This window comes from Apodemus sylvaticus, chromosome 6 (genome assembly GCF_947179515.1).
Source record: "Apodemus sylvaticus chromosome 6, mApoSyl1.1, whole genome shotgun sequence".
Taxonomy (NCBI): domain Eukaryota; kingdom Metazoa; phylum Chordata; class Mammalia; order Rodentia; family Muridae; genus Apodemus; species Apodemus sylvaticus.
Window position 1 is genome coordinate 141548104 of NC_067477.1, and position 25861 is coordinate 141573964.

General features: G+C 47.6%; 1 long non-coding RNA gene across 1 annotated transcript in view; it reads right to left on the reverse strand.

Moving 5' to 3' along the window:
• Positions 1-2016: 2016 nt before the first annotated feature.
• LOC127687711 (uncharacterized) overlaps positions 2017-25861 on the reverse strand; it is a 24873-nt gene continuing 1028 nt past the window's right edge. Inside the window, exons 2-4 of the long non-coding RNA XR_007978487.1 lie at positions 6458-6547; positions 5583-5806; positions 2017-3083 (exon numbers count right to left, since the gene is read on the reverse strand). This is a non-coding gene — a long non-coding RNA (uncharacterized LOC127687711). The remainder of the gene's footprint in view (positions 3084-5582; positions 5807-6457; positions 6548-25861) is intronic.

Below are 25861 nucleotides of genomic sequence, written 5' to 3' on the forward strand. Positions count from 1 at the left end.
GAATGCAGCCATTGGTGGCTAAAATGTGCAACTGTACAGTGTTATTTCTGGCATTTTCATTTTAATCCATTGATCACCCTGTCTGTTTCTATACTAATACAACACATTTTCATTACTCTAGCTCTGTTAAACTGCTTGAAGCCAGACTGTGGGAACTTTTGATTGCTTCTTTTTCTTTCAGTACTGTGGGTTTAATTGAAATGTTGATAGTTACATGACCAAAATTTTCTAAGTGATCACTATTGAGAATATTAATCATTTCTCTTGAAGTTTCCAATTTAATTGAGAACAGAATTTTAATGAATTCCTTCATGATTCTTAGAGTTATTTGGTACTTCTTCTGATGGCCATCTTTCACTCCTGATTTTATTAATTTGGATTTTTCTTGTGATCTTTTATTTACAATGGCTAAGTATGTGACTCTCTTAAGATTTTTTTTAAAACAGACTCTTTTCTTTGATTATTTGTGTTCTTTGTTTCTATCTCATTTATCTTTCCCCTCATGCTGATTATGTTTTTATGATATATTCCTCTTATGACTCTTGAGTTCTTTTATGTTCTAATGCTTTTAAGTGTGTTGTTCAGTTATTCTTAGTGTAATGAAGGTTCTTATCCCAACTTTATTTTTGTCCCATAGGTTTGGGTATGTTTTACATTATTTTCAATTAATTATAGGAAGTCTATTATTGCATTTCTTTTTTTTTCTTTTTATCTTGCTCTAATACTCACAAAAATTACTCAGCTTGCCTGAGTTTGAAAGGTTTCTGTATATTCTATTATTGTTGATACTCTGTAATTATATATGCCAGACTGTTAATATATATGGTTTTTCAAATTTCCTGTATGTGTGGGGATTGGTTTTATGACTGGGCATGTGTTAATTTGGGAGAATAACCCATGCATGACAAGAATAAATTTTATTCTTTTGTGATTATTTGTAATGTTATTAACATATTTGTTTGGTCATTTTGTTTGAAGGTATCCAGTACCTATAGTATTTTTCCATTTACTTTTTTCTTAATAACCATTCCATTGCTTAGAATAATGTATTGAGGTTTCCTGCTATCAATGTGTGAAGGTTAATGTGTGATTTAAGTTTTATATGTGTTTCTTCGACAAAAACGTGTATCCTCGTGTTTGTGGCAAGCAATATAAGAATCAAAGCAATTGGATGAATATGTAGTATTCTTCTTTATATCTAATGATTTGTTTTCTATTCAAGTCTATTTTGTTACCAATTGGAATGGTTCCACCAGCTTGCTCCTTAGGTCTATTTGTGTCAAAATTTTTCAAGTGTTTTATTCTGAGGTAGTATTTATCTTTGATGTTGATGTTTATTAATTGTAAACAACAGCAGGATGCATTAGATGAAGAAATTATTTGAAACTATCCAACACCACTTCACAATAAAATGAAGGCAGCCAGTAGAGATGTGTGTTAATTACCTAAAAATGAGGATTATTGTTTACAGGAATAATTTTTGTTACATAGGCAACATGTATAATTTTGATTATATTTTTTTAAATAGTACTTTGATTTTAGTTCAAATTTTCAAATTATGGAGAATTGCATAAGTATGACTGGTACATTAAGTGTCCAAAATGAAATCATAGTTGAAATAGGATGTGAATTCAACCTCACTTTGGGAAAGGGTAGGTAAACAGAGACCAAATAATATATTGAGCATAAAAATTATGTGCAAAGTCTTACAAAATATTCCAATATGAGAAGCAGTACATTTGGGTGTATGTTCTAGTTTATACAAAATTCTGGTGGATTTCTCTGGAAGTAAACTTAAGCGAGCATACCACACAGGTAAATTTCTATCAATGTCTTTTGTTTTACCATTAATTATAATATGCAAGATGGCATGAATCTTGGTGCATTTAACAAATGAGTAAATAAATAAAAGTTTATTATATAAAACTTAGTTATTTTACTTTCAAAAAATGGATATTTATTATTTATTCATTATTGCCATTTAAACTACATTCTTAGAATTTTAACAGTGAAATTCAATGAATATGCATGTTAAAAATAATCATTTAGAATAAAACTGACAAACCAATCTAATAAATGTTTAAGTAAATAGACCTTATGTAATGCAGAAATACTGAAAAAATGTATGTTAAAACATAAATAATACTTGTCAGTCCACTGTTCTCCTATTCATATTACAATTTAGATACAGACATGAAGGCTTTATGCACACATAAAAATTTCTCCAACCCACAAGTATATGTTTTTGTTAACAATAATTGAGGATAAATGTGGGGCAGGGGCGTCATTTCAAATTAAAGATTGAAGAAATTCGACAGGTTTGAGTCTGGATATAACGGTGTGTCTTTTTATCAGTAAGTGTGTGTGTGTGTGTGTGTGTGTGTGTGTGTGTGTGTTTGCACATCTTATCACAAAGAATGTAGGAGAGGTATTATTTGAAAACTGAAAAGGCATGAAGGAATTGGTAATGGGTATATATTGTCCTGTTCCTCTGGTTCATGCAACATTTTCAACTTCTACTTTCATCCGTAAGTTTTCAGTTACCCTGTGACAGCCATGTCTGAAACACCATGATGACAGCTTGGACTGGTCTCCAGCCACTCTCTGCTCTGCTAGGCCTTCTCAACACGTGTGTGTGGTGTTGGAGGTGTTGACAACGGCCTTGGAACACAGCCTCAGCAGAGCAGCACTTGACTGAGAGCCGTCTGACTGATCATGCCGGAGCCATGAGTTCTGCGATGCATTCTATTCCCACCTTGGAACAGACCAGGCAGTGTTGTTGACTGAACTGTGCTTTAAGGTCGGCCAATGGTAAAGCGTATGTGGCAGCAGGGACCATTCTTCTGCAGGAGCAGAACCTGGTCACAATGTAACGAGTAAGTCCCATTCCAAGTTCTGTTTCAGTTCTCAAGTTCCAGGCCTTTCTTCCTGAGCAGGCTAGGATGAAGGCTGGTCTGGCTCCTCCCTATCTTTGTCATTGACCACATCTCCTGGGGACACTTGTGGCTCCCTCTGACTCTCACCTCTGTGGCTTTTCTCATGTCATGATTCATTATGTGGCAGTATCTCAGGTAGTCCAATATCTGAAATACACAGGGAAAGGAGTAAGAATCCCATTCAACAGTCCAGCTGTCCTCAGAGCAGAGGTTTGCCTCTCCACGGACATAAAGTGGCACAGATGTGCAAGATCCTGTACTCAGGGCTGGCAAGACACGTGTACTTGGTAGTCGACGCTCTTCAGAATCTGATGTATTTTTGAGAAAACTGAGACAGAATCGCTTCATCGCCTTGGCTCTATCCCTGGACCACTGAGTGCAAGTACCTGACCTCCGATACAGAGAAGATTCCAGTAAATTAATTATACCCTTCCAACCATTACACAGCATGAATCTGGGTTTTAAACCCATTATCCTAGCAGCTATTGGCTTTGACTAAGGAGGCAAGGTTCTGCCCAGGTTGGTGGTATAAAGCATTAGTCCCAGAACCTATGAGAATGGAGCGGATCTGGGAACAGAGGCAGAGAAAGGTGGATCTCTGATCTCAAGGACACACTGGTTGTCAAACTATGTTTAAGGACAGCTAGGGCTACACAGGAAAACCTAGGCTCAAGAAACAAAACAAGCAAACAAAAAAGGAGTGAAAATAATTTCATTATGGATGCAATTGTCTAGAATTATTAAACATTATAGGCAAGTGAATAGATAGGCAATGTAGAAAGTGCTAAAGGGCCAGCAAATCAATCTGGGGTGCCTGGTTTATAGAATAAAAGATCAAATAGAATGACCTCTCACTCACGCTCCTTTTCCTGAAATGGGATATATTAGAATGACTTCAGGATGCAGTCGGCCTTATCACACAACAGCTAGATAGGAAGCCAAGTCCAAGAATCCAGAAGTTCTCAGTCCCTGAGGCTGGATGTCCCAGCTACTCTTCAGTAATAGCTGGAACCACAGACAAGCAAGCTCTAATGCCAGCTAAGTAATAAGACTTGCTAGCTAGGAGAGAGAAAGCAGGCAATGTGAAAACTTGCTTCCTCTGTTCTTATGTAGGCCTCAAGATGAAGGTGTGGCCCCAATTAAAGGTGTGTGTTCCAGATTCAATCTCTGGATTAAAGGTGAGTGTCTTCTGCTCAGTGTGGTGACTCATGCCTTTAATCCAAGCACTAAGGGAGTGAATCATGAAGGTGGATCTCTGTGTGTAGCCTGGTCTAAAAAGTGTGTACCTATACAGTCAGTGGTATTGCATATAAACCCTGGCTCACAGGAACAATAACAATCACAATTACACAGTTATGTGGCTTTCTTGCTCCATATCCAGATTGAAGGCCCGTGTCTTTCAAGCTCAAAGAGATCTGCATTGAATTGGAGTGTTCCTACTTCAAAGAACCTGATTACCTTTACAAGTTAAACAACAAATCCCTTGAAGTTGTATTCTTAAGTTTTTGGATTTTGCATAATTTGTGATGTAACTAAGTAAAAGTGATTTTCAGAACAGCCATGGTTACATATAGAAATACACTCTGTGGTCTCTATTCTTCTCAACAGAGAAGGAGCCTGGCCAGGAAATGAGTCTGGCCAGAAGGTTGAATGTTTCTTGGCTGTGAGCTGAAAGCCAGTGACTACTTCTACATGAGACTTGCAGCCTAGCTAAATTCCACTAGGCTGTCAACAACTCCAAGCTCAAATTCCATAATGATTTCAAACCTCACAGGTGAGTTTGATTCTAGTTGCTATTGTTTTGCCAGTGAGATTAGACCCTGCCAGGCAGGCTACAGGGGGATTCTGTGCAAACCCAAGATCTGGACCCCATGCACCAACACACTGACCAAAATGCTTGGTATCCAAGTGTGAGTGTGCAGGAGACGTGATGCTGTGCTGTCAGGTAGGCTGAGGCTAAATCAGTCCTTGATTGCAAACAACATAGTGGATTTTGTTTCTATGTGCTTTACTCTTCAAATGGAACCAGACTTTGCCTGGGAGGCTGTACTGAGATCCTTTGTAAACCCATTTTCAGGAGTTGTGGAGGAAATCCTGAATGAAACCCCCGTTGTCCATGTGCCAGTATAAAAAAAATGTGATCCAGACCCAATTTCATTTTTTCAGGTCCTCTCTGTTTGCTATCATTTCTAAGTATCTCTGGGGTGTGTTGAATCTCTACACTCTCAGAAGAGTTGCCATCCATGTTGACTCAGCCGAGGGGTTTCTCAAAGTTCTCAGGGTTGCTTCCTATGTGGTGGTTATCTTATGGCCCAGCACACATGAGAACCAGATTTCCTAAGACTGCCTGAAATCTTTAAAAAAACACCATTTAGTTCTCTGACCTAAGCTCAAAAGACAAAAGAAGCATGAAAAAAAAAAAAAAAAACAGAGCAAAGTTTCTTAAATTAAGATCCTATTTCTCTGGATGCCATTGTCAAGACTTAACCTTTATAGGCGATTGGTGAGAAAGGCAAAGGGTAAAATGCTCATGGGTCAGCACAGCAAATCTACTTGGGGAGCCTACTTTAAAGAGTAAAAGATCACATAGAATGATCTCTCAATCACTCTATCTTTCCTGAAAGGGGATACATTAGAATGACTTACAGGATGCAGTCTGCCTTATTCCACAACAGCTGTATAGGAAGGAAAGTCCAAGAATCTGGAAGTTCTCAGTTCCTGAGGCTGGAAGTCTCTGCTGGTCTTCAGTAGAAGATGGAATCACAGACAAGTAAGCAAAATGTCAGGTGACCCACGCTGGACGGAATCGTGGCATCGAGGAAGGACGAGTTAGTGTAGTCATGACAGGAGCGCCTGGAGCCACGCGCAGCCTGGAGGAGAGTGTGACCAGAGGCCCTGAGCCCAGAGTCACTACACACCACACAGCACAGGGTGCTCCGGGCTGCCCTGGGCTGCCCGTGCTCATGAAAGGGCACAGGGAGAACCTCAGGAAGGAAGTGGATATGTGAGGTGAGGCGCATCGCTACACGGTGCCCTTGAGCTGTGCAAGGCAGGACCCAAGCTACAGGAGATCAGCCTCAGAGCGCTAAGGTCTGGGGAAGAGGGAAGGGCGTGAGGACCATCAGAAGGCACTGTTCACAGTCGAAGCCCTCTGTGTCCTCATCTTGCCCAAATGCAAATGTCACTGAAGGGGTGCCCTGGCATAGAACCACACACTCACAACGTCTTGTTCTCAGAGCACAATCCAGGGCACCCCTGGGTGACAAACTTCACATAGGACAGTCACTGAGAGAACTTGGGGATCCAGCCATCTAAGAATTAATTTGCCCGAGAATATGGGGCACCACACCCACCATCTTTTGACAGAAAGTGAATATTCCCATCTGCAGAAGATGGACAGCAATACCCATCAGATGCTTCACTGTGTATGAGTTGTCATGGTTGTAGTGTTTTATCACAAAAACAGAAATGTACCTAATATGTCAGGTATCCAGAAACCAAAGCCCAAGCCCCAGACCTACCTCTGACCGCCTGCCTGGGTCCCCTCAGTCACTCTCCTCTGAGAGGGGACAGCTTGGATTTGATTTCCCAAGTCCTTGCCAGCTGCAATGCTTCCAAATAAAAAGCAATTAAAAATCAGCACAAACTCACAATTTTTACAATATAAATAGAAATAAATATAGATAGGCGCGTGGCCTTGTTGGCAGCCATGTGTCTCCCAGGTCTGTATTCTGGGAAGCCCTGGAAGCCGTGCGACCCTGGCATCAATAAGCAAGCTCGGGCCTGCATCCCGCTTTCTAAAAATTCTCTAATGGGAGCCAGGGCTCTTTAGAGCAACAACTAAGTCAGGGTTCCAAAACCTGGTCTCTAGCAGAAACGGGGATCCTTACAGCAGTGACCAGTTCCAGGGACAGGTCATGAATCTAGAGTTTTCTGTGATGCCTTAATATAAACAATACTGTAAAAATAAAAAGGTAAGCGCCATGATGGTTCAAAAGGTCATAGGCACCAACTGAATGATGCCTCAATAACTCTTGCAAGAACGACTGGAACAAAGTAAACATCTATTCAGCCAGAATCCACAGAATAAATGTCATTTTTATTACGTATCATTTGTCTGTGCTTTTTATTGTGTTATGTATTTATGAGCCTGTAATGATAAGAATAACTAAGTGAATAAAGAAATAAGTGGGAGAAGGCGGTTCCTTCCAGAATTACAATTAAAAAAGGCAGAACAATGAGGTAAAGAGAAAATCACACTTATGCAAACATTGCTGTAGCAGGCAGCACGGCTGACAGATTAGCTAAAATTAGTGGGTGAAGGTCCAAGGAACAACTGGGCATTTGTCTAATGTCAGAAGTATCCACTAATCCAAACACTTATTAATTTCAGAGAAGAAATTATAGCTCTACAGCATGGCACTAAATGGCATTGCCTCCTCCTTGTGATCAAGGGTGACATCACCAGTTAATTACACACACGGGCTCCATGGTCCCAACACTGTTCCAAAGAGGACAGTGTCAGTGTTGTGGGGATGTGCCCAAAATGTATTATTTTAATATCATCATAAGGAAGCACTCAGAGTGACAGTGTCTAGAGGGCTAACCAGGCCTTTCAGCCTACCATAGTGATGGAGACAAGGAAAACCTGATGCAGGCTGGGACCAAAGAAGACCCAATAACTAAGTACAATGCGCAAGCTTGAGCAAGAAAGGATGTCTGTTCAAATCAGGCTGAGGTCGGTTAGCAATATTGCACCATAAACGCCTTGGCTTTCAAAGTCATAGAAAGTCAGGAATCTTAAGCAGTGGGCTGTGGCCAAATCCCACCTGTAAATGAACATTACGGGGGGCTGGAAAAGTTTCTATCAAAATTCACAAGGACTGAAAACTGACTCAAAGTGAAATCTGTAGTGAGCCCAAGTTGATCCTGGTGGAGCTCACTTGTGCTGCATCATGTGACTTCCCCGCAGCCTTGGTTCTGATGGAGGGACGTGGGATGTGACCCTCCACACCACACTCCGCCAATGAACGCAGCCTGCAGCATTTCTGCTGTGAGCAGAGACCCCTGCGTGTGAACAGCAGTGTTCTCGAGCGCATAGCGCACTGTGTGTGCTTACTGAAACAGAATGGTATGATTACGGAAAACAAAAGCTTTGTGTGTTTTCCTTCAGTCACTCCTCAGTGCCTAAGAATCAAATCAGCGTATCTTTTGGATTGTGTTACATTACGAATGTTTGGTTTTTAAAAATTATTCTTGGAGTTGCTGCCTTGGGTGTCATAAAAAATTGTGAAGCGGATTTTGGGTTAGAATTTCCAACAGTTTCTCGAATAGGCCTCAACAGACTTCTGCTGGTTTTGTGTTATGTGTTTGTGTGAAGCAGCAGCCTCAGCATTGGCGATCATTAAATCAAAATATCGATCGATTTTGAGAAACACTGAAGATGCTCTGTGTCTTGCTGCATCAAATATTCCACCAAGACCTAATTCTTTCTGTGAAAACTTACAAGCTCGTCCACACCATTAGTATGCAAATTTGATACTGTCTTTAATAAATGATAATATATGTATATTAAAAAATCATCTTTAAACAAATTTATCATTCATTGTTAGGAAATGGTTGATTTATATACTATATGCCCAGGGCGATGTAAAAATTTCCCTGATGGAAAGAGGTTATAAGTGGGAAAGCTTAAAAATCCATGATAGCCTGCTAACCACAATCAAAAGAAGCAAAATGCATGGAGTATGTGCCTCATGTATGCAATACACATGCAGCAGGAAGCATAATGTATGTATACGTAGGTATGCTACATGCATCTGCAGACATGCTACCAGGCTACAAGAGCTTGGGAACTTTGGAAGTGAGCAGAGCTGTCAGGGATGGGGCTGGGTCAGGAAGTGGGGAGAGAGAGAGAAAATGGTCCTTCTTTTCTGCTTCAGGCAGCTCACTGAGGCACAGATCCGATTTTCACACAAGGATTACTAGATTACATTTTTCACCACAGGCAGCTGTCCCTGTCAAATAAATAATCATCACCTTACATCTATATATCAGCCCCTTTCCTAGAACTAGGACCAGCCTGGGAACAGCCTCATGCCCTCTCAGGAAAGGGAGGAACAAGAAGGCTGGAGCAGCATGCAGAGAGGGAGGCAGCTGGGTCGGCCCCTTTGGGTTCCATGAAAGCAAGGCTGGAGCCCAGCAGAGAGAAGAACCCTGACACCAGGAGAGCAGTCTGCCAGCCGTGTAGTGTGCCACGGTGCTGTGAAAGGTGCAGGCAAGGGAGCATACAGAAGCAGTTAGGGCTGGACTGTAGCAAGGGCTGGACCCCTGCAGCCAGGGCTGCGCCCCAGGGCTGATACCCTACAGCCAGGGCTGGGCCCCTGCAGCCAGAGCTGTACCCCTGCAGACAGGGCTGGGCCCCTGCAGCCAGTGCTGTACCCCTGCAGCCAGGACTGGGCCCCAGGGCTGAGACCCTACAGCCAGGGCTGGGCCTCTGCAGCCAGGGCTGGACCCCTGCAGCCAGGGCTGGACCCCTGCAGTCAGGGCTGGGCCCCTGCAGCCAGAGCTGGGCCCTGCAGCCAGGACTGGGCCACTGCAGCAAGGGCTTAGCCCCTGCAGCCAGGGCTGGGCTCCTGCAGCCATGGCTGGACCCCTGCAGCCAGGGCTGGACCCCTGCAGCCAAGGCTGGGCCCCTGCAGGACTGGACCCCTGCAGCCAGGGCTGGGCCCCTGCAGCCAGGGCTGGGCCCCTGCTGCCAGAGCTGGGCTCTGATAGCAAGGACTACCCCATGCCCAGAAGCCAGGGCTGCACGAAGCCAGCAACAGCAGGCAGATGATGGCTCTCAGGCTCTGCTAAGTGAGACTGGACAGGCCGCACCTCTGTGCATTTGCATTAATTCAAAGACTTGTACTTCAGAGGGAATCCTGGGAGCTCCCCTAGAAGAAAGCCTTGAGCACCAAACCCTGTTATTCACCTGCTAGCCAAGTAGACCAGGGGGGAAGCCCTGAGCTCTACTAGTGGCTGTCATAGGTCCCAATCTGAGCGGGGTGACCCCTCTGTATCAGCCTCAGGCAGCTGCCTATTCAAAGCAGTGGCTTCCAGTGAGGCACTGTTCCCACAAAAGGACACAGTGGAGCCAGGCTGGAGCTACAGATGAGGGCCCTGAACCAAAGGATGTATCCAGACCACTAGCCCTGTGCTGCATAAGCACTCAGACACCAGGCCAAATCCCACAGGCAGGCCAACCTCTGCTCAAAACACAGGGGAGGGCCCGCACCACCATCCTGAAAGCCAGACAGGAATGAGGGGCAGGGTCAGTGGGGCAGCAGGAGCAACAGAAAGGGAGGCCGCGGGTGATGGGGGCCATGCCAGGCTTCCTCAGAGACAAAGAGGTCCTGGTGGAAGAGGGCATTGGGGGAACGGGGTGGCACCCAGACACACAGCATCCCAAAAGTACAGAGGGGAGCAGAGCGACCACCACTGCCATGCTGGAAAAGCCACTGAGGTGCTCAGAGGAGCCGGCTCACATTCAGATGCCCCGTGGGAAGCCACAGTCTAGAGGGCTAGCAAGGTCTAGGCACTGAGAAGCTACTTTTTAGCGAATGGGGGTCACCTTGGGTAAAACAAAATTTAGCCCATCCCTCGGCCCAGGACACCAAAGACCCTGGGTAAGTGTCCACTGAGACCCGTGGTGCCCTCTGGGCCTCTGGTTCAGGTTCCTGTGTCCCCTTTTCTCTCCACAAACCTCCCACATGCAAGCATCCCGTCATTTCCTCCTGGCCTATCCCAGCCTTCACAGCGCCAAGCCTTTATGCCACACACCCCACTTCCCTGAGCCTTCCAAATACCGCCCCCCACCCCCGGCTTCTTTCTGTTTGACATCGGTCCACATTTCCAGTGTCCTTTGCCAGGGACCCTCACACATGAAACTCCAAAACCATACCCACCCGCCTGACATAAAGACTTGTTCTTGGTCCTCCTGCACCTCACCCCCAAACCTCCATGGTTTCTCACACCACAAGGTCCAGAATACCCTTCTCATTTGCAAGCCTCTCTCTCTCTCTCTCTCTCTCTCTCTCTCTCTCTCTCTCTCTCTCTCTCTCTCTCTCTCTCTCTCCCTCTCTCTCTCTCTCTCTTTCTCTCTCTCTCTCTCACTCACACACACACACACACACACACACACACACACACACACACACAATCTGCAAATAGTCCAAAACTAACTGTGGCCCTTTACTGTGTAACTCCCCCAATCTCCTCAATATCCTACACCAGATCTAAAGTCCAGCACTCTCTCCCCAGAAAGCCCTGCCTACTTTCAGGGATTGTTTCTGTGACTTAGGATGCCAGGGGCAGCATTTTCTTAGCCCATCTGGGCAACGGACAGGCTTTCCCCGCCCCTGGGTTGACCCACAGCCCAAAAGCCTAGGAGGAACACACTTCTTACCACTTGTGATTCTAAAGATATTTTACAACACCCGCACTGCCTGGTATCCTGCTCCATAAGACAAGGCCTCTGTTTTCAACAGCATCCCCAGGGGGTTCCCTTGATACATGATACCCAAGAAAACACCAACCTGACTCAGCCATCACCCCCCCTCCTGCACCCCTCCCCCTGCCGGGGCACAGCCATGGCCACTTGATGACTTCCACTCCCAGGCAGTGCTGGTGGCTGCCCTGAGATGTCTACCTTTCTGTGATCCAAACAATCAGACTTTCCCCATGAAGGCGAATGGAGAGTCACAGCAATGCAAGGCCAGGTCGGCAGCCAGGGCCTGGCCAGCCAACTAGCTGCCATCTACAGAGACAGGGCATGGCACTTCACCTGCAGAAGCTAGAGATTCATCTGTTTTGAGGGTGAGAAAAGCCACCTGAAGGGTGCAGGGAATCAAGATGATGCCAATGGTTAAACATTAGATTGAGGGGCACGACAAGAAGGAGTGGGGGTGGGGAACAGAGGTGGGGAAAACACCAGCATCTGCAAGTCAGAGTCAGGCTGCAGACAACAGAAGACACTCCTGAGGCCTAGACAGACACTGTACAGTAAGGCTGGTCTCTTGGGGGGAGTACTTGGGAAGGAGGACTCTAACTCAAAGAGGTTGCTGCTCGACTACCTGATTTAAAAAAAAAAAAAAAAAAAACCAAAAACAATTCAACCAACACCTGGGTAAAGACTTCTCCCCTTAACCTCAGACTTGCAGAGGGAGGGGGTGGGCTAACCCCTGTGCATAAGTGCCTAGAGGGGCTCGCTTCTCAGGTCTCTGGGCGCCGGGCCTGGTTCTGAGCAGAGAGCCTGGTGAGTGTAGAGAAAAGTAGGACAGGGCAGTGCCCAGGACTCAAAGCCATCAGTCAAGGCAGGGCATGGGGTGCAGCACAGGGGGAAGGGAGACAAAGAGAAGGAACAGGGCCGAGAGGTCAGGGGGAGGTTTGCTGGCTGCAACAGAGGTAGAAGGGCTTCTTCCCACTCAGGGATCCCTGACATGGCCAGGAGGAACCAGCCAGAGACCTGCTCCCTTTTGCCCAGGCCCTAGACTCCACTGCCTCCTGAGCACAAAGGGTGACTGTGTGGGACCTGTCACAGGTGTGCACGCCTCTAGGGCCCATTGCAGCACTAGAGTCACTCTGGAACAAGAGCCAATCTGATACAATCACAATATCAAAGTCAGAGGCCAGAGAACTAGCAAGCATGGCCCCCCACCACCAACACAGGACAAATGAAGGACCAAGAGGCCCAGAGAGGGTCAGTGCTATCCTAAAAGTCACACAGCATGGGGGCAGGACAGTCAGGACCCAGATACCTAATGCTGGCCTCAGGATCCCAAACTACCCTCCTCACCAGCCCAGACCAGCACAGCTCAGCTAAGGAAACAAAGCTTCCCACTTCAAGAGCATCTAAGAGGCTGGGAAAGAAAGGGGGAGTCAGCCCCCCTAAATGCAAAAATCCCTCTGACAAGTGTTGGAATTATTTCCATTGGATAAAAAATTAATGAAAAAGCGTCCCTTATCAGACCCCAGGGGTATTGGCTGTAGGCTGCTGTAATAGGGAGAAGAAAGGACAAGGGGAAGGAGACCCCCCACAGCCCCCAGCATGCCTTCTGCCAGAAGCACAACAGGGAAGCTGCTGCTGGAGTGGGGGGACCGGAGCCAAGCAGGATATAGGAGCTTTGGAAGGAAACCTAACACAGCCAGGCTGGCGGACTGCTAGGGAAGCAGAAGCCTTTGAAACAGCGAGCACAGGGTGGGGGGCTCCACGGAGCCCCTCGCAGGTAGCCCTGGGGTGGACACAGACACCAACACAAAGCCTGCGGAGGGCAGCGGAGGTTGTCTATGACAAAGCCGGCTGCAGGCAGAGCCAGGAAGCAGAAAGAGGGGGCTGTGACCCAGGCAATCAGGAGGTCAGGGCATGACTTGGGATCTGGGGGCGTGCATCTACTGGTGATTAGGAGTAGAACTGCACAGGGAACTTCTTACTCACCCCTTCCCACAGACTGAGGACTTCTGATAAAGTAGGTGTGCCTACACAAGGACCTAGGACCCCAGTCTGGAGCCTCAAAAATACCCAGCGTGCAGAGGGCACTGACATGAAGAGCCAAAGTCATGCCACTGTGCCCCCCCACCCCCGGCGTGAACAGTGCTCCCAACACAGGGAGGCCACCCAGAAAGGGGTCCCGGAGAGAGCAGCTGCCAAGGGTAGGCCTGGGCAGCAACACTACCTCAATAGGCCAGTTAGATCCGCAAGGCACTGCACCAACACTGTCTTCCTCAACCAGATACCTGCACAGCATCACAGTAGAAAGCCCTGGAAGCTGCGGGCCCCCTGGTAGCTCCACAGTGCAACTAAGGTCCCATCCCTGCCTACAGTTTGGGGTACAGACTAGTAGGGTACTTAGAGGTAGTAGTCGGGGGTAGTGACAGTTTGTGTCCCCATTTCTGGCATCCTGGTGAAAATTTCTCTTTCACCCACTAACCCCATCACGTGCAGAGCCGATCTTTACAGGAAGAATAAAGAAAAGTCCCAGCCTTTGGATCAGTGGCCAGTTCAGCATTTTAACCGGGAAATGTTGAACATGCCCTTGACATCTCTGAGCCTCCAGTACCCCCCACGGGTCTCAGGAGGACAACCCAGTCCTTGACACTAGCCTGTGGAAAAGACACATGAGCCCCACGCCAGAAAAAACTGCAGCCCGAGAAAAAACACTCAGAGCCCTAAAGGTGAACCTGAAATGGGGTGTGGCTTGGCACCCTGTGGACCTACCCCACAGAGATCTAAGGCTATGTGTGGCCATGACCTGCCCGGGGCAACAGGATGGAGGACTACATCCAGGGGCTGCTGGGAGTAGATAGGTGATGAAACCAGAAGACTCTGCCCACTTCTGCACTCTAGCTGAGCGGCCAGGGGGTTTGCTATTGTTATGTGTCCCTGTTGCTGGAAAGCGTGTCCTTGACCTTATACTGCTGCTGTTCCCAGGCTAGCCCCACCCCAGCCATGACCTCCCTCCATGACCAGCACCATCCACTGTCCACACAAGCTGCCAAGCTGAGGTTTGGGGTGGGAGATGGTGGGGAGGAGGGGGAGTTTCGACTCCCTCAGAGCCCAGTTCTCTGCTTCTGGCTCCCACACAGCCCTGGAATGCACACTAGAATTCACTCTACAGCAGGAACTCACTACAAAGGGTTTGGCCACAGGTAGGGTGCTGAAAGGCCACCTGCAAGTCTGGGACAGCACCCCGAGACAGCCACTTCCCAAAAGCAGACCGCTGTGCCTTTGTCTCACTCAGCCTGACCCCGAACCATCCATGAACCCGTGACTTGTGCTATTTGAGACTGAGACAGAGGGGTGCATGGCCAGGAGAGCCAGATTGAATAAAACAGCCTGCTGGGCAGAACCAACAGGTTTCCTGCTACCATCTAGTGGCCAGCACGTGGAAGAGCAGGCACCACAACAAGGCCACCAAGAAGTCTCAGGGACCATGTCCCTCTCCAACAAGCTGGACTGAGACTAGGTGACCCCCAGGTGAAGTAGCACCTATGTAGGAGCCATGGATGCCAGATTAAAATAAAAGGGCAACGCCCACACAAAACAAAAGACCTGCTGTCAGGCCATTCAAGGCCTTAGGAGAACAGCAGAAAGGCTGGAATGGAGATGCGGCCTGAATCCGCAGCCAGAGCAAGATGTCGGTCCTGGCCACGGCTACTGTCAGGGGTGGCCTTTCCTCCTCTCCTCCTCTGGTTCCCTGTAGTTGTTCTTCCTCTCACTCGCCACAGCCGGGCAGCCCCCAGGCTGCACACGTGTCTTCATGCAGCCCCTCCCTCCCCATCTGGGCCAGCATGGCTGTCCCTTCCCCATCACACGTGGCCTCCCTAATCCTTCCGCCCCGGGCCCCAGGCACTGCTTCACTCATTCATCTTTTCTCCTCCTTCGTGTTCACTAGTGGTCGCCCTCCTGTGAGGCAGCTGGCCTCACAGTCTGGCCTAGGGCTCAGAGACCCTACTTCCCACTTTGGAAGACTGAGGAACTCAAAAGAGCTCTAGCTGCCACTGTCCCAAGGCCTCCTTCCTTCTTGCCTTACAGAAGGCCGTCCGTCTGTCCGCTTGTCTGTGGGCCGTGAAGCCTGAGCAACCTTCTGTTGTAAAGCAGTTATCCTGAGAGAAGACAGTGGGCTCTGCTCATGCTTTGGTTCACCCCTAAATGTCTACGCCAAATGCCCAGGAAGTTCCTTCCTCCCTATAACCTCAAAACGTCCCCATTTGCAACAACAAAGGATCATTTACATGGGTCCTTTGAGGCCAAAACATCTACAAAAGTAACTCAAACTAAGATGACAGTAACTGGTAACTTGGCAACCAGGAAGACGGTGTTGATCCATCACCCAACAAGCTGCAGAAGCAGCGTGCTATATGTGTGAGGGGTGAGGCTATTTTTAACACTGTGACTTGTTGAGCTCCGGTTTAGCCACGGCATGGGGGATGGGGATGCAAGGTCAATACTGGCTCCACAAGAAGGAAAGCACTTGCCTGGAGCTTGACCTCCAAATAGGTCAGGGTGGCCAACCTCATGTGACACCTTCTGGGAGCAGCTCCAAGGATCACCTCTCACAATGGCAGAGTGAATGCCACTGGTAGCTAGGGGAACGACAATCCAGGACAGGTCTATACTGCAAGCCAGTGAGCATCCTGCTGGGAACTGGCCAGGCTGGCCAGTGCTGCTCTTCCATCATGGTAGAGCCTCAACAGGTAGCCTTCAGTTTCACCTCCTCTCCTCTCCTCTCCTCTCCTCTCCTCTCCTCTCCTCTCCTCTCCTCTCCTCTCCTCTCCTCTCCTGTCCTCTCATCTTCTCTCCTCTCCTCTCCTCTCCTCTACAGCAAGTTATTTTCACCATGCAGCCCCCCCACCACCACCACGTCCTTTCAAATGGCCTTTTTGGAACTGAGATGAGAACTGAAGATGTCTGTGAGTTCCCACAGCAGGGCGCTATAACTGGAGGCTACACAGGGAACGGAGGCTCTCCATCTTACCAGGAGCCATCTTATCTTTCACAGCACATTTTTTTTCATGTAACAGCCACGCGGCTGTTTAAATAAATTGAGTACCTGGTGTCACTGCCTCCAACCTACCCTGGTGGAAGGAGCCTGTTGAGGCAGCTAGGTCTGGAGAAGGAGGTGGAGAAAGGCCACAGAGGAAGAGACCATGGTGGGTGGAGTCTCTACCATCAGCAGATGGTGAAGCCGCTTCTGAATAAACCCTCAGAGCCCCAAAATACTTCTTCCACCTGCTTATTCCTGCCTAGGATTCCTTCATGGGGAGGGGGTCAGCTTTGATTCTATGGTCAAAAATAGTCCTGAAATCATATATCTATGGTGTGGGGGGGCACATCATTGTACACAGAGTGACAGTGGGGGGCGGGGTGGGGGAGAGAACAGCGAGGTGTTTTAGGAAACTCAGAGGAAACAGCTGCTGGCCCTGGATGCACATGCTGCTCTTCCTGGGCCTCTCAGAACAATCCTACAGGGGGACAGGGGCATTTGGGCTGGAGCCAGCAATAACCCAGTGGGTCTACCCCTGCCCTGAAGGTGAGGACAAAGTACCAGTGCCAGTGTCCAGGGTTCTCATCAGCACCTGCGTGGAAGGAGTAACCACCAATCGGGACAAGGCTAAGAGCCTACAGCCAGTGGGATGAAGAAGACGACTCTGAAGAGCAGCTGAGGTGGCAGGAGAGGACCAGTCCCCAGCCAGAAGAACCCAAAAGGACAAAGGAGCATTTGGCCTAAACCCACTTTGGGCTGCCTGTCCAGGCCTGCTAGAGACCTGCCCAGGAGCTGGGAGCTCATCTGGAGAGGTGTGAGTGGACTGGGAAAGAGACAGGGAACTGGGTCAAGAGAAAACGAGAATACTAAAACCACAGGAGACTGCTCCGAATCATTACTCATCAGGGAAATAGAATCAGTCACAGCAAAAGGCTGCCTCACACTAGGACCACCTTAACAGAAAGAAAAAGAAAAAAGGGACAGTAACAAGTGCTGGCAAGGATGTGGGGAAACTGGAACCCTCCCAAATGGCTGGTGGGAACCAGAGTGATAGCCACTGTGCAAACCGTCTGCCTACCTCTTGCTGTACAGAGCACAGAGTTTCCATATAATCCATCCATTTCTCCATCTAGGTACACACCCTACAGAATCAAAATCAGGTGCCCACACGAACACTCATACAGGAATGAGTACAACAGCTCTCCTTATAAAGTCTCGGGGGAGGAAAACAACCCAGATGCCCATCGAGAGATGAATCTATCAACATAATGCTGCACGTGCATAGAAGGGAATATTACTCAGCCATAAAAGAACAAAGCACATCTACACTCTTCTATCTGGACAGGCCGGGGAGTTATCTAAATGAAGTAAGCCAGCTCAAGGGACCACACGCTGTATTGCACAACTGATACACGTGCAATGTCAGAACCAACAGTAGAAAGCAGGTAGGTGGTTGCCAGTAGTTTAGGGGAGGGAGGACTGTAATTTAGGGGAGGGAGGATTGAAGGTTAGGGGAGGGAGAACTGTAATTTGGAGGAGGGAGGACTAAGTTTAGGGGAGGGAGGACTGCAGTTTAGGGGAGGGAGGACAGCAACTTAGGGGAGGGAGAATTGTAATTTAGGGGAGGGAGGACTGCAGTTTAGGGGAGGGAGGACTGCAGTTTGGGGAGGAAGGTCAGCAGTTTAGGGGAGGGAGGACAGCAGTTTAGAGGAGGGAGGACTGAAGTTTAGGGGAGGGAAGACTGCAGTTTAGAGGAGGGAGGACTGCAGTTTAGGGGAGGGAGGGCTGCAGTTTCCGGGGAAGGACTGGCAAACAATAGCTAAGAACTACAGGCTGGTGCAAAAGTTGAACAAGGCAGCAGGATCATTTCACAACCCAATGAGCACGCTAAGGACTGAAGTGCATCCTTTAAAAGGGTCACAGTGAGATCAGAGAGTAGTGGCATGGGCATGTGATCCCAACACTTGGGAGGCAGGTCATTCTTGGCTACACAGCAAGTGAGATATCAGCCTGGGCTATCTCAAAAACTAAATGAACAAATCACGCCAACAAAAAGCCCTGAAATAGTCACACGGCACAGTCTCTGGGATATGCCTCTTGCCACGTTAAAAATGAACAAACATCCCAAGCCTAAAAAAGGATTCCAGGCAGAGACCCCTGTTATCACGCAGCGGCAAGGCTTGCCAGCCCTGCTCAGAGGATGAGGAGTCAGAGTTCTCAGAGTCGGAGAAGGCAAACTCCCAGCACAGCATCCAGCCTGGCTGGCAAGTGTTCACACACATTTGAGATGCCCATGCGTGTGCTTTGCCAACGCGTACCGAATCACACAACAGCTCCAGGAGGGAGGGGCAGCTCATGTGTGCAGCTTTGGGGAACAAGGCTGAAGCACCCGCAGTGTCTCCAGCATCAGCATCAGAGCAGCTGAGATGCTGGTTTGCACTGTAGGTGGTCCCCCTCCCTCTTTGTCATCCCCAATGCCCAGCAACAGGAAGTGGGAACAGCACAGGCTTAGCCAAGTCCTGCACTGCTATCTGCATGCAACCCCCCCCCTCCCTGTGACTTGCTGTTGGAGTGCCTCCATTTCTTTCTCTGAAGAAATCCAAGTCACGCCATAATGGTCTGTGGACTAACACACTGAGTGTGCCTGAAATCTCCTGCACAAGACAGGGCTCCACGAACCTTCAGTTCCTTTCCACCCTCAGGGTAGAAGGCGATTACAAAGACTGAATGGAGAACTTGAGCAGGTGTATGGAAAGTGGGCAGAGCAAGCAGGGAAGCAAGGTCAGGAGAGGATGCCCCACACCAAGAACCAGTGTCCCAGTGACCTTGAAATCTGGCATGGCAACTATATGAGACCCTGTGCCAGGGAGTGGTTTTAGTGGGGGGCACGGGTCGAAGTTCAAGGACACTGGGATGCTAACAGCATCGGAGTTAGCAGGAGAGGGAAGCTGTAAGGAGGAAGGCTGGAAACAGCAGAAAGAAAACTCGCCAACAAAAATAGAATGAGCTTGCATTTTTAGCACATTCTCAGTGTGCCAGATGCACTAAGCACTTTACAGACTCCCTTGGTGCCACCTCACATCTCCACAGGGCAAGTTATTATTAACCCCACCCTACCAGCGGGGGTGTGGATGCAGAGGGTAAGAAGACTGGTTAAGGTCACACACTGAGGTGTCTGCTTTCATATTCCAACTCTACTCTTCCTGGGTTCCTTCCCTCAGCCTCAGCCACACTGGGAGAATGTTCCAGAACAAGTCACTGGGCTAGAACAATATAGACAGCCCCTGGCCTCAACAAAGCCATCTAGAAGCTGATGCTAGGGATGAGAGGAGATGATAAATATTTGGGAAATTTTAGTCAAATAGAGACTAAAACACAGTAGCTTCTGTTCTCCCTAGCTCTACCAGCTTTAGAGAGAAATCGCCGTCTGCCTTGCATATTGCTGGATTCTCTGTTGGACATGCCTGCTCTGCTGGACAGAGGGCTCAAGCCCCAGAGCTGAAGCAAGATTGGTCCCTGGGTGCATGGTTCATGGAGCCCTGAGTGACCCAGGGAAGCAGAAGCAACAGGGAAGTCACACTCTTGCAATCCCAACAGTGCTGCAATGAAGGAACGGCAGGTGGCTTCCAAATGCCTCCCCCAGATGCCAAGTTCATCCTACCAAGCAGTGCAAGAAAGGAAGAGCAGAGGAGACATCTGAGAAGGGCCAGATTCAAGGCTGAGCCCGTCATGGCGGGCCAGCAGAGGGAGGGAGAGAGGAGGAAGCACCCGAGGGACAAACAGAGCAGGGCTTCTGCGCAGCTCCCATGGCTGCTCTCCTGGGAATGCCAGCCCAGGAGCAGGCGCCTTCACCTGACTCTTCAGCCACTCCCAAGGAGGCGATGAGCATGGAAGAGCCAAACTCAAGATGTGGACGTCTTAGCCTGGCATGGAGAAGCAGACCTGGAGCCCAGCACTTCAGAGACTGAAGCAGGGCCAGGCAAGATGGTTTCATGGATACGGGCATTTGCCATGGAAACTGAAAACCCGAGTTCTTGCCATGAGATCACGTGGTAATAGGACAAAATCAATTCCACAAAGTTGTTCACTGGCACGTCCACATGCACCCTAAGACAAGCACATATATGTGTACACACACAATGGATAAATATTAATTTCTTAAGGGCTGAAGCAGGTACATTGTAAGCTCAAAGCCAGACCAATCTACACTGTAAGTTCCATGTGGGCCTGAACTACACAATGAAATTCTGCTCAAAACCAAACAAACTCCTTAATTTTACCTTAAACTAATGTTTTGGGACTCCTAATGCATCAGATGCTAAGCTGGCTCTGACACAGATCATCTCATTTAAACGTCAAGGTGTTTAATTTAAACGTAAAACCGGTCCCCATCAACAATCAGAGCATCCAAGCGTTAAGCAGCATATACACTGTCAAGCTAATATGCTGTAGGATCAGGATACAAGGCCATGTGGTCTGACCTCAGGACCCGCAGCCTTAACCAAGACCTGTTATCACTTCCTAAAACAGTCCCTGAGGAGTTTGTGACAAGTTAATAAAGATAATTTCCAGCCCATTAAAGGAAATGGGCACATGGCTGCAGCACTCGGGGACACACCTGTGAGCATCCAAGTTCTTACTCAGGATGTGAGCCCATCATTTCAACTACACAGCAATTACACACCTGCTCTGGAAGGCCCCTAGGCTGACTTGCAATGAGGAGAGTGGTTATTTAATTTTAAAATAGGTGAAACGGGGATATTGGAATTTCACAATAGGTGAAAAACCAAATGACCATTTATGGATGATGGGTAAACAAAATGTGGTAGAGGCACACCATGAAATATGACTCCTTAGCAAATAAGTAAATAAACAGGAATGTGTTCTGACACAAGCTACAGTATTGATAAACTCTGAAGTCATTATGCTGAGTGGGAAAAAAATCTACCCAGGAGAGGTACAAAAGAAGAGTCCATTTGAATAAAGTATCTAGAAGAGTCAGACTTTAGAGAGTGGATGTAGTAAAGGGACTGAGGGAAGTCCAGGTGTAATTGCTTGTTCAATGGGCACAGAGTTTCAGTCTGGGAAGACAGAAACAGTCTGAAGCCTAAGGATGCCTGTGTGTGTGTGGGGGGGGGGGGGCACTCAACTCAAAACTTGCCATTTACTTAAAGGATAAAATACCGTATGTATTTTATCACAATAACAGTTAAAAACCAATACATAGGATGCCCGTGGCCTGATGGACTTTAAAGGCTACATCTGCTTCATGCTCTGTGGAGCAAAGTGGTCCCCCAGTAGAGATGGAGGACTTATTTAGGAGCCTGGGGCATTCTTCCTGAGACAATGCAAGGTCAGTGTCAGGCTCAAGGCCACCTTAAAAGCAATGGGAAACAGGCTGTATGAGATCTGAAGGCTATTCCCCACTGAGTTCCAGTATCTAAGAAAGGTGAGCTCAGCCTGCATCTGGAATGAGGACAGAGAGCTGGAAGGCTGAACTGGGGCAGAGACTGTGGCCAGGGATGCAGATTCCCTGAGACTTCGGTTTCAGCCACATGCCTGGCTCAGAGCAAGCGGGGAGGACCCCTCCTCTAAATCAGTATCACCACTTATTGCCTGTAAGATACACACTGCTCACATAATGAGCATTCATCAGCACTCGCACAGTTAATCCGGGTGTCATCCCTAAGAGCTTTTATTTCAGCACAATTGCCATTTTACAGAGAGGGAAATGAGGCTCCAAGAAGCCCAGAGCAGCTCACTGTCACCACAGTGGTGAGGCCAATGCTGGGCCTCTGATCCAAACCCTACCATCTGAACTACTGAGGTGGCTAACTGACTTTATGAGACAGTGTGTTACTAGGCTGCTCAGCCTGGCCTCAGCCTCCTGGGCTCCTGAGATCCTCCTGACTTTGCCATCCTGCTAGGTGGAAACCCAGGGCAGTCGCTACTCGCTTTGCACACTGAATATAGCTCGGGCTTGCCTGGATACTCAAGGCACCCTTAGGAGTGAACAATGACACAAAAGTCAGCATTACCCAGAAGGCCACATGCTGCCAGGCCATTAATTAAGTCCCTATGACATTCTCAGTCCCCTTTCACACTCCCTGATACTAGCAAGGCCGATTTGGGGTAAGGACCACAAGAGTTCTCAGGTCTCTTGCGAGTCACCTTCAAACTTAACTTGCAGCCACAAAACTGTAAAACTTCAAGCTCCCCTCCCCCCTCCCCCCAATCTCCTGGGAGAGCCAGCCAGCTAGACCTGCCCAACAGGACCTGGAAGCAAGCCATCACTTCAAATTGGGCTTTCAGAGGCCATTTAAGGCAGGAGTAGGAAAGTCTTCTCCCTGAGGAAAACCATCTGAACTACTGAGAGAAAAATCAATCTGGATCACATGAGTAGAAGGAGCTTAAATTAGGGTTTCTTCAGAGTGAGAAATCTAAAATAACTCTCTTGTCACAGTGTTTGGGAAACACAACCAACAAAAACAATATGTATTTTTAAGAGAAATCATCCCCCAGTCTTACATTTTCATCCAATTAAGGGAGAAAAGCAAAGAGAAGACTGAGTACCAGGAAGAAGGAGCTGAAAGGCAGAGCTGGTCTCCTGAACTCAGCCTGCCACCCTGTCAGAGGCCAGCTCTACACAGCAGGGGTGCAGCCCTCAGTGCACATCTCCCCTTCTGTGCTGCTAACATCCACAGAGAGTCTATGACATAAAAGAGAAAAGAAAAACCACTAAGACTCACTAGCTATTACCACTACTGTTCTTTGCTTACAAAAAAATAAAAAGTAGTATTTGGGGCTAGAAGGATGGCTCCGAGTTAAGAGCACTCACTGACTGTGCTTGCTTCCAGTAGACCCAGGTTTGACTCCCAGCACCCACAGGGTGGCTGAGGTCTGTAACTCCAGGTTTGCCTTGGACCTGGAGTTACAGACTCTTCTGGCCTCTGTAGGCATTGCATGCACATGATGTACAAATATACATACAGGTCCAAGGCAATCTGATGGCCTCTTCTGGCCTCTGTAGGCATTGCATGCACATGGTGTACAAATATACATACATACATACATACATACATACATACATACAAAACACATATGCATAGAAATAAATAAATCTAAAAAGCCAGTGTACATAGCATAAACACCTTTATCTCTTCCAGTATTCACTTGGTGTTTAGAAGCATTTTTTGAATCACAGACAGGGTGTTCCTTTGGTTAGCACAGGCTAGCCTGGAGTTCACTCTCCTCCTGCCTCAGCTTTCATAGCAATGGGAGCTGTGTTACTGTGTCACGTTTGAAGACATGATTTCTTTGAAAGGTTATACAACAGTCCCTCACGTGAAGGCATCCCACCACATATTTAAATTTTCCTCGTTGTTTGTTCTTAAGATAACTTAGCCTATGCTAGTCTGGAACTTGCTTTGTAGCCTAGGCTAGACTTAAATCCCAAATCCTCCTGTCTTACCTTCCTGAGTGCTACATTATAGGCCTGAATTCATTTCTCAGCTGAGGGATAAAAGTGTAGATGGAACATACTGACCACCTATCACAGGACAGTTCAATAGCTGTGTGGTTCACACCAGCTAAATGTCTACAGCTACACAAGTGTTTTTCATCTCTTTATGGCAAAAGCCTTCAAGATTCTTCCTTGTAATTTTTAAAATATACGGCATGGTATTATTATTATCCACAGACACCTGGCTGGATAACACTCCCCAGAACGTCTTTTTCTTTTAATTATATCCACTTCTTCATTCTATGTGTGCATGTGTGTGCTCACACCTAACTTCTTCTGACTGCAGCTTGCTGTATAAAACACACATTTTCTATTGTATGCTTAGAATATTTTCCCATTACAGATGACATCTCGCTGAATATATACAAAACTTCTTTGGTATAATTCCAGCAAACGGAACTGTGAATGGACAATTCTAAGGCTCCTGACACCAGCTGCCGAATAAATGCAATAAACACAACAAGCAATGCAGCACGGGTGCAGCTCTAGACATGCAATGCAGCACGGATGCAGCTCTAGACATGCAATGCAGCACGGGTGCAGCTCTAGACATGCAATGCAGCACGGGTGCAGCTCTAGACATGCATGGGCCAGCTGAGGCCACACCAACTCTGGGATCTGTCCCGTGGCTGAGCAGCTCCCACTTCTGCATGTGGGACTGCACCTTGGAATCAGTGTGAAAGTGTCCCTGCCAGCACAGGTCATGCCACCTCATAGAGCGCTTAATGCCTGGTTGCTAGGAGCACCATGCTGTGACCCTGGGGATGCAGGCAGAGATGAGCTCTGCTCCCCACTCTATCCTCCTGTTCGACCTTTTCATCTTCCACCAACAGTTCCCAAACTATTTTTAATTGATTTTTTAATTTTGTGTGTGTGGATGTTTCTTGCCAGTGTTAAGTGATGTTAAGTATATCACATATAAGTCCCTGGGGATCAAAAGAGGGTATGAAACTGGAGGTACAGCTGGTTTTGAATTAAATGTGGGTACTGGGAACTGAACCCAGGTCCTATGCAAAAGCAAACAAAGAATTTGGAATTCTTACAACTTAACCACTGGGCCATCTCCCCAGCCCCATTTTTTTTTTTAAAGAGACAGAGTCACAATTTTCTACTGCCCAGTCTGGCTATAAATTCATGAGGTAAAGCAACCATACCTCACTCTCTCAAGTAGCTGGGACTGTAGGTGGGTCATCACCTGCATTTATTTATTTATTTATTTATTTATTTATTTTGAGGGAAGGGGTGAGACAGAGTCTCTCTGCACAGCTCTAGCTGTCCTGGAATTCAATATGTAAGCTAGGCTGGCCTCAAACTTGCAGAAATCCACCTGCCTCAGCCTCCCAAGTAGCTTGGACTGCAGATGGGCCACTACCTAGTTTTAAACTCTTCATATCCCTGTCCTTACCAGAAAGTCACATGTCCAAAAAATCTGAAGTAAGAAAGATCTGGGACTTTGGACACAGCCTCTGGTATTCCAGAGTCCTAGTCTAGGACATGACAGTAAGGCTACCTCCCTCTGGAATTACTGGAAAGATTAGTGATGGAAAGTGAGAAGTGTTCAGTCACTGTGATAAGAACCTAGAAGATACAAAACAAATGATAGTTCTTTCAAAAAAATTATAATACATAACAAAGCCACCAAAAAATTGTCTAATCCTCTGCCACTGGAGGAGATTAAAGACTCACACAGCTGTCTCACTTGTCTGACACTTATCCAGCCCCAAATGCCTGCAGGGCCTCAAACCGTGAGGTGCATGCCAAACCCTGAACTTCAGCCCCAGGGCAAGGGAGGACAGTAAGCATGGCCAGTCTGGAAGCGGGCAGCTGGTCAGAGTGGAGTCCAGGAGCTCCCAGTGAGCTGCACACAGATGGGGCGA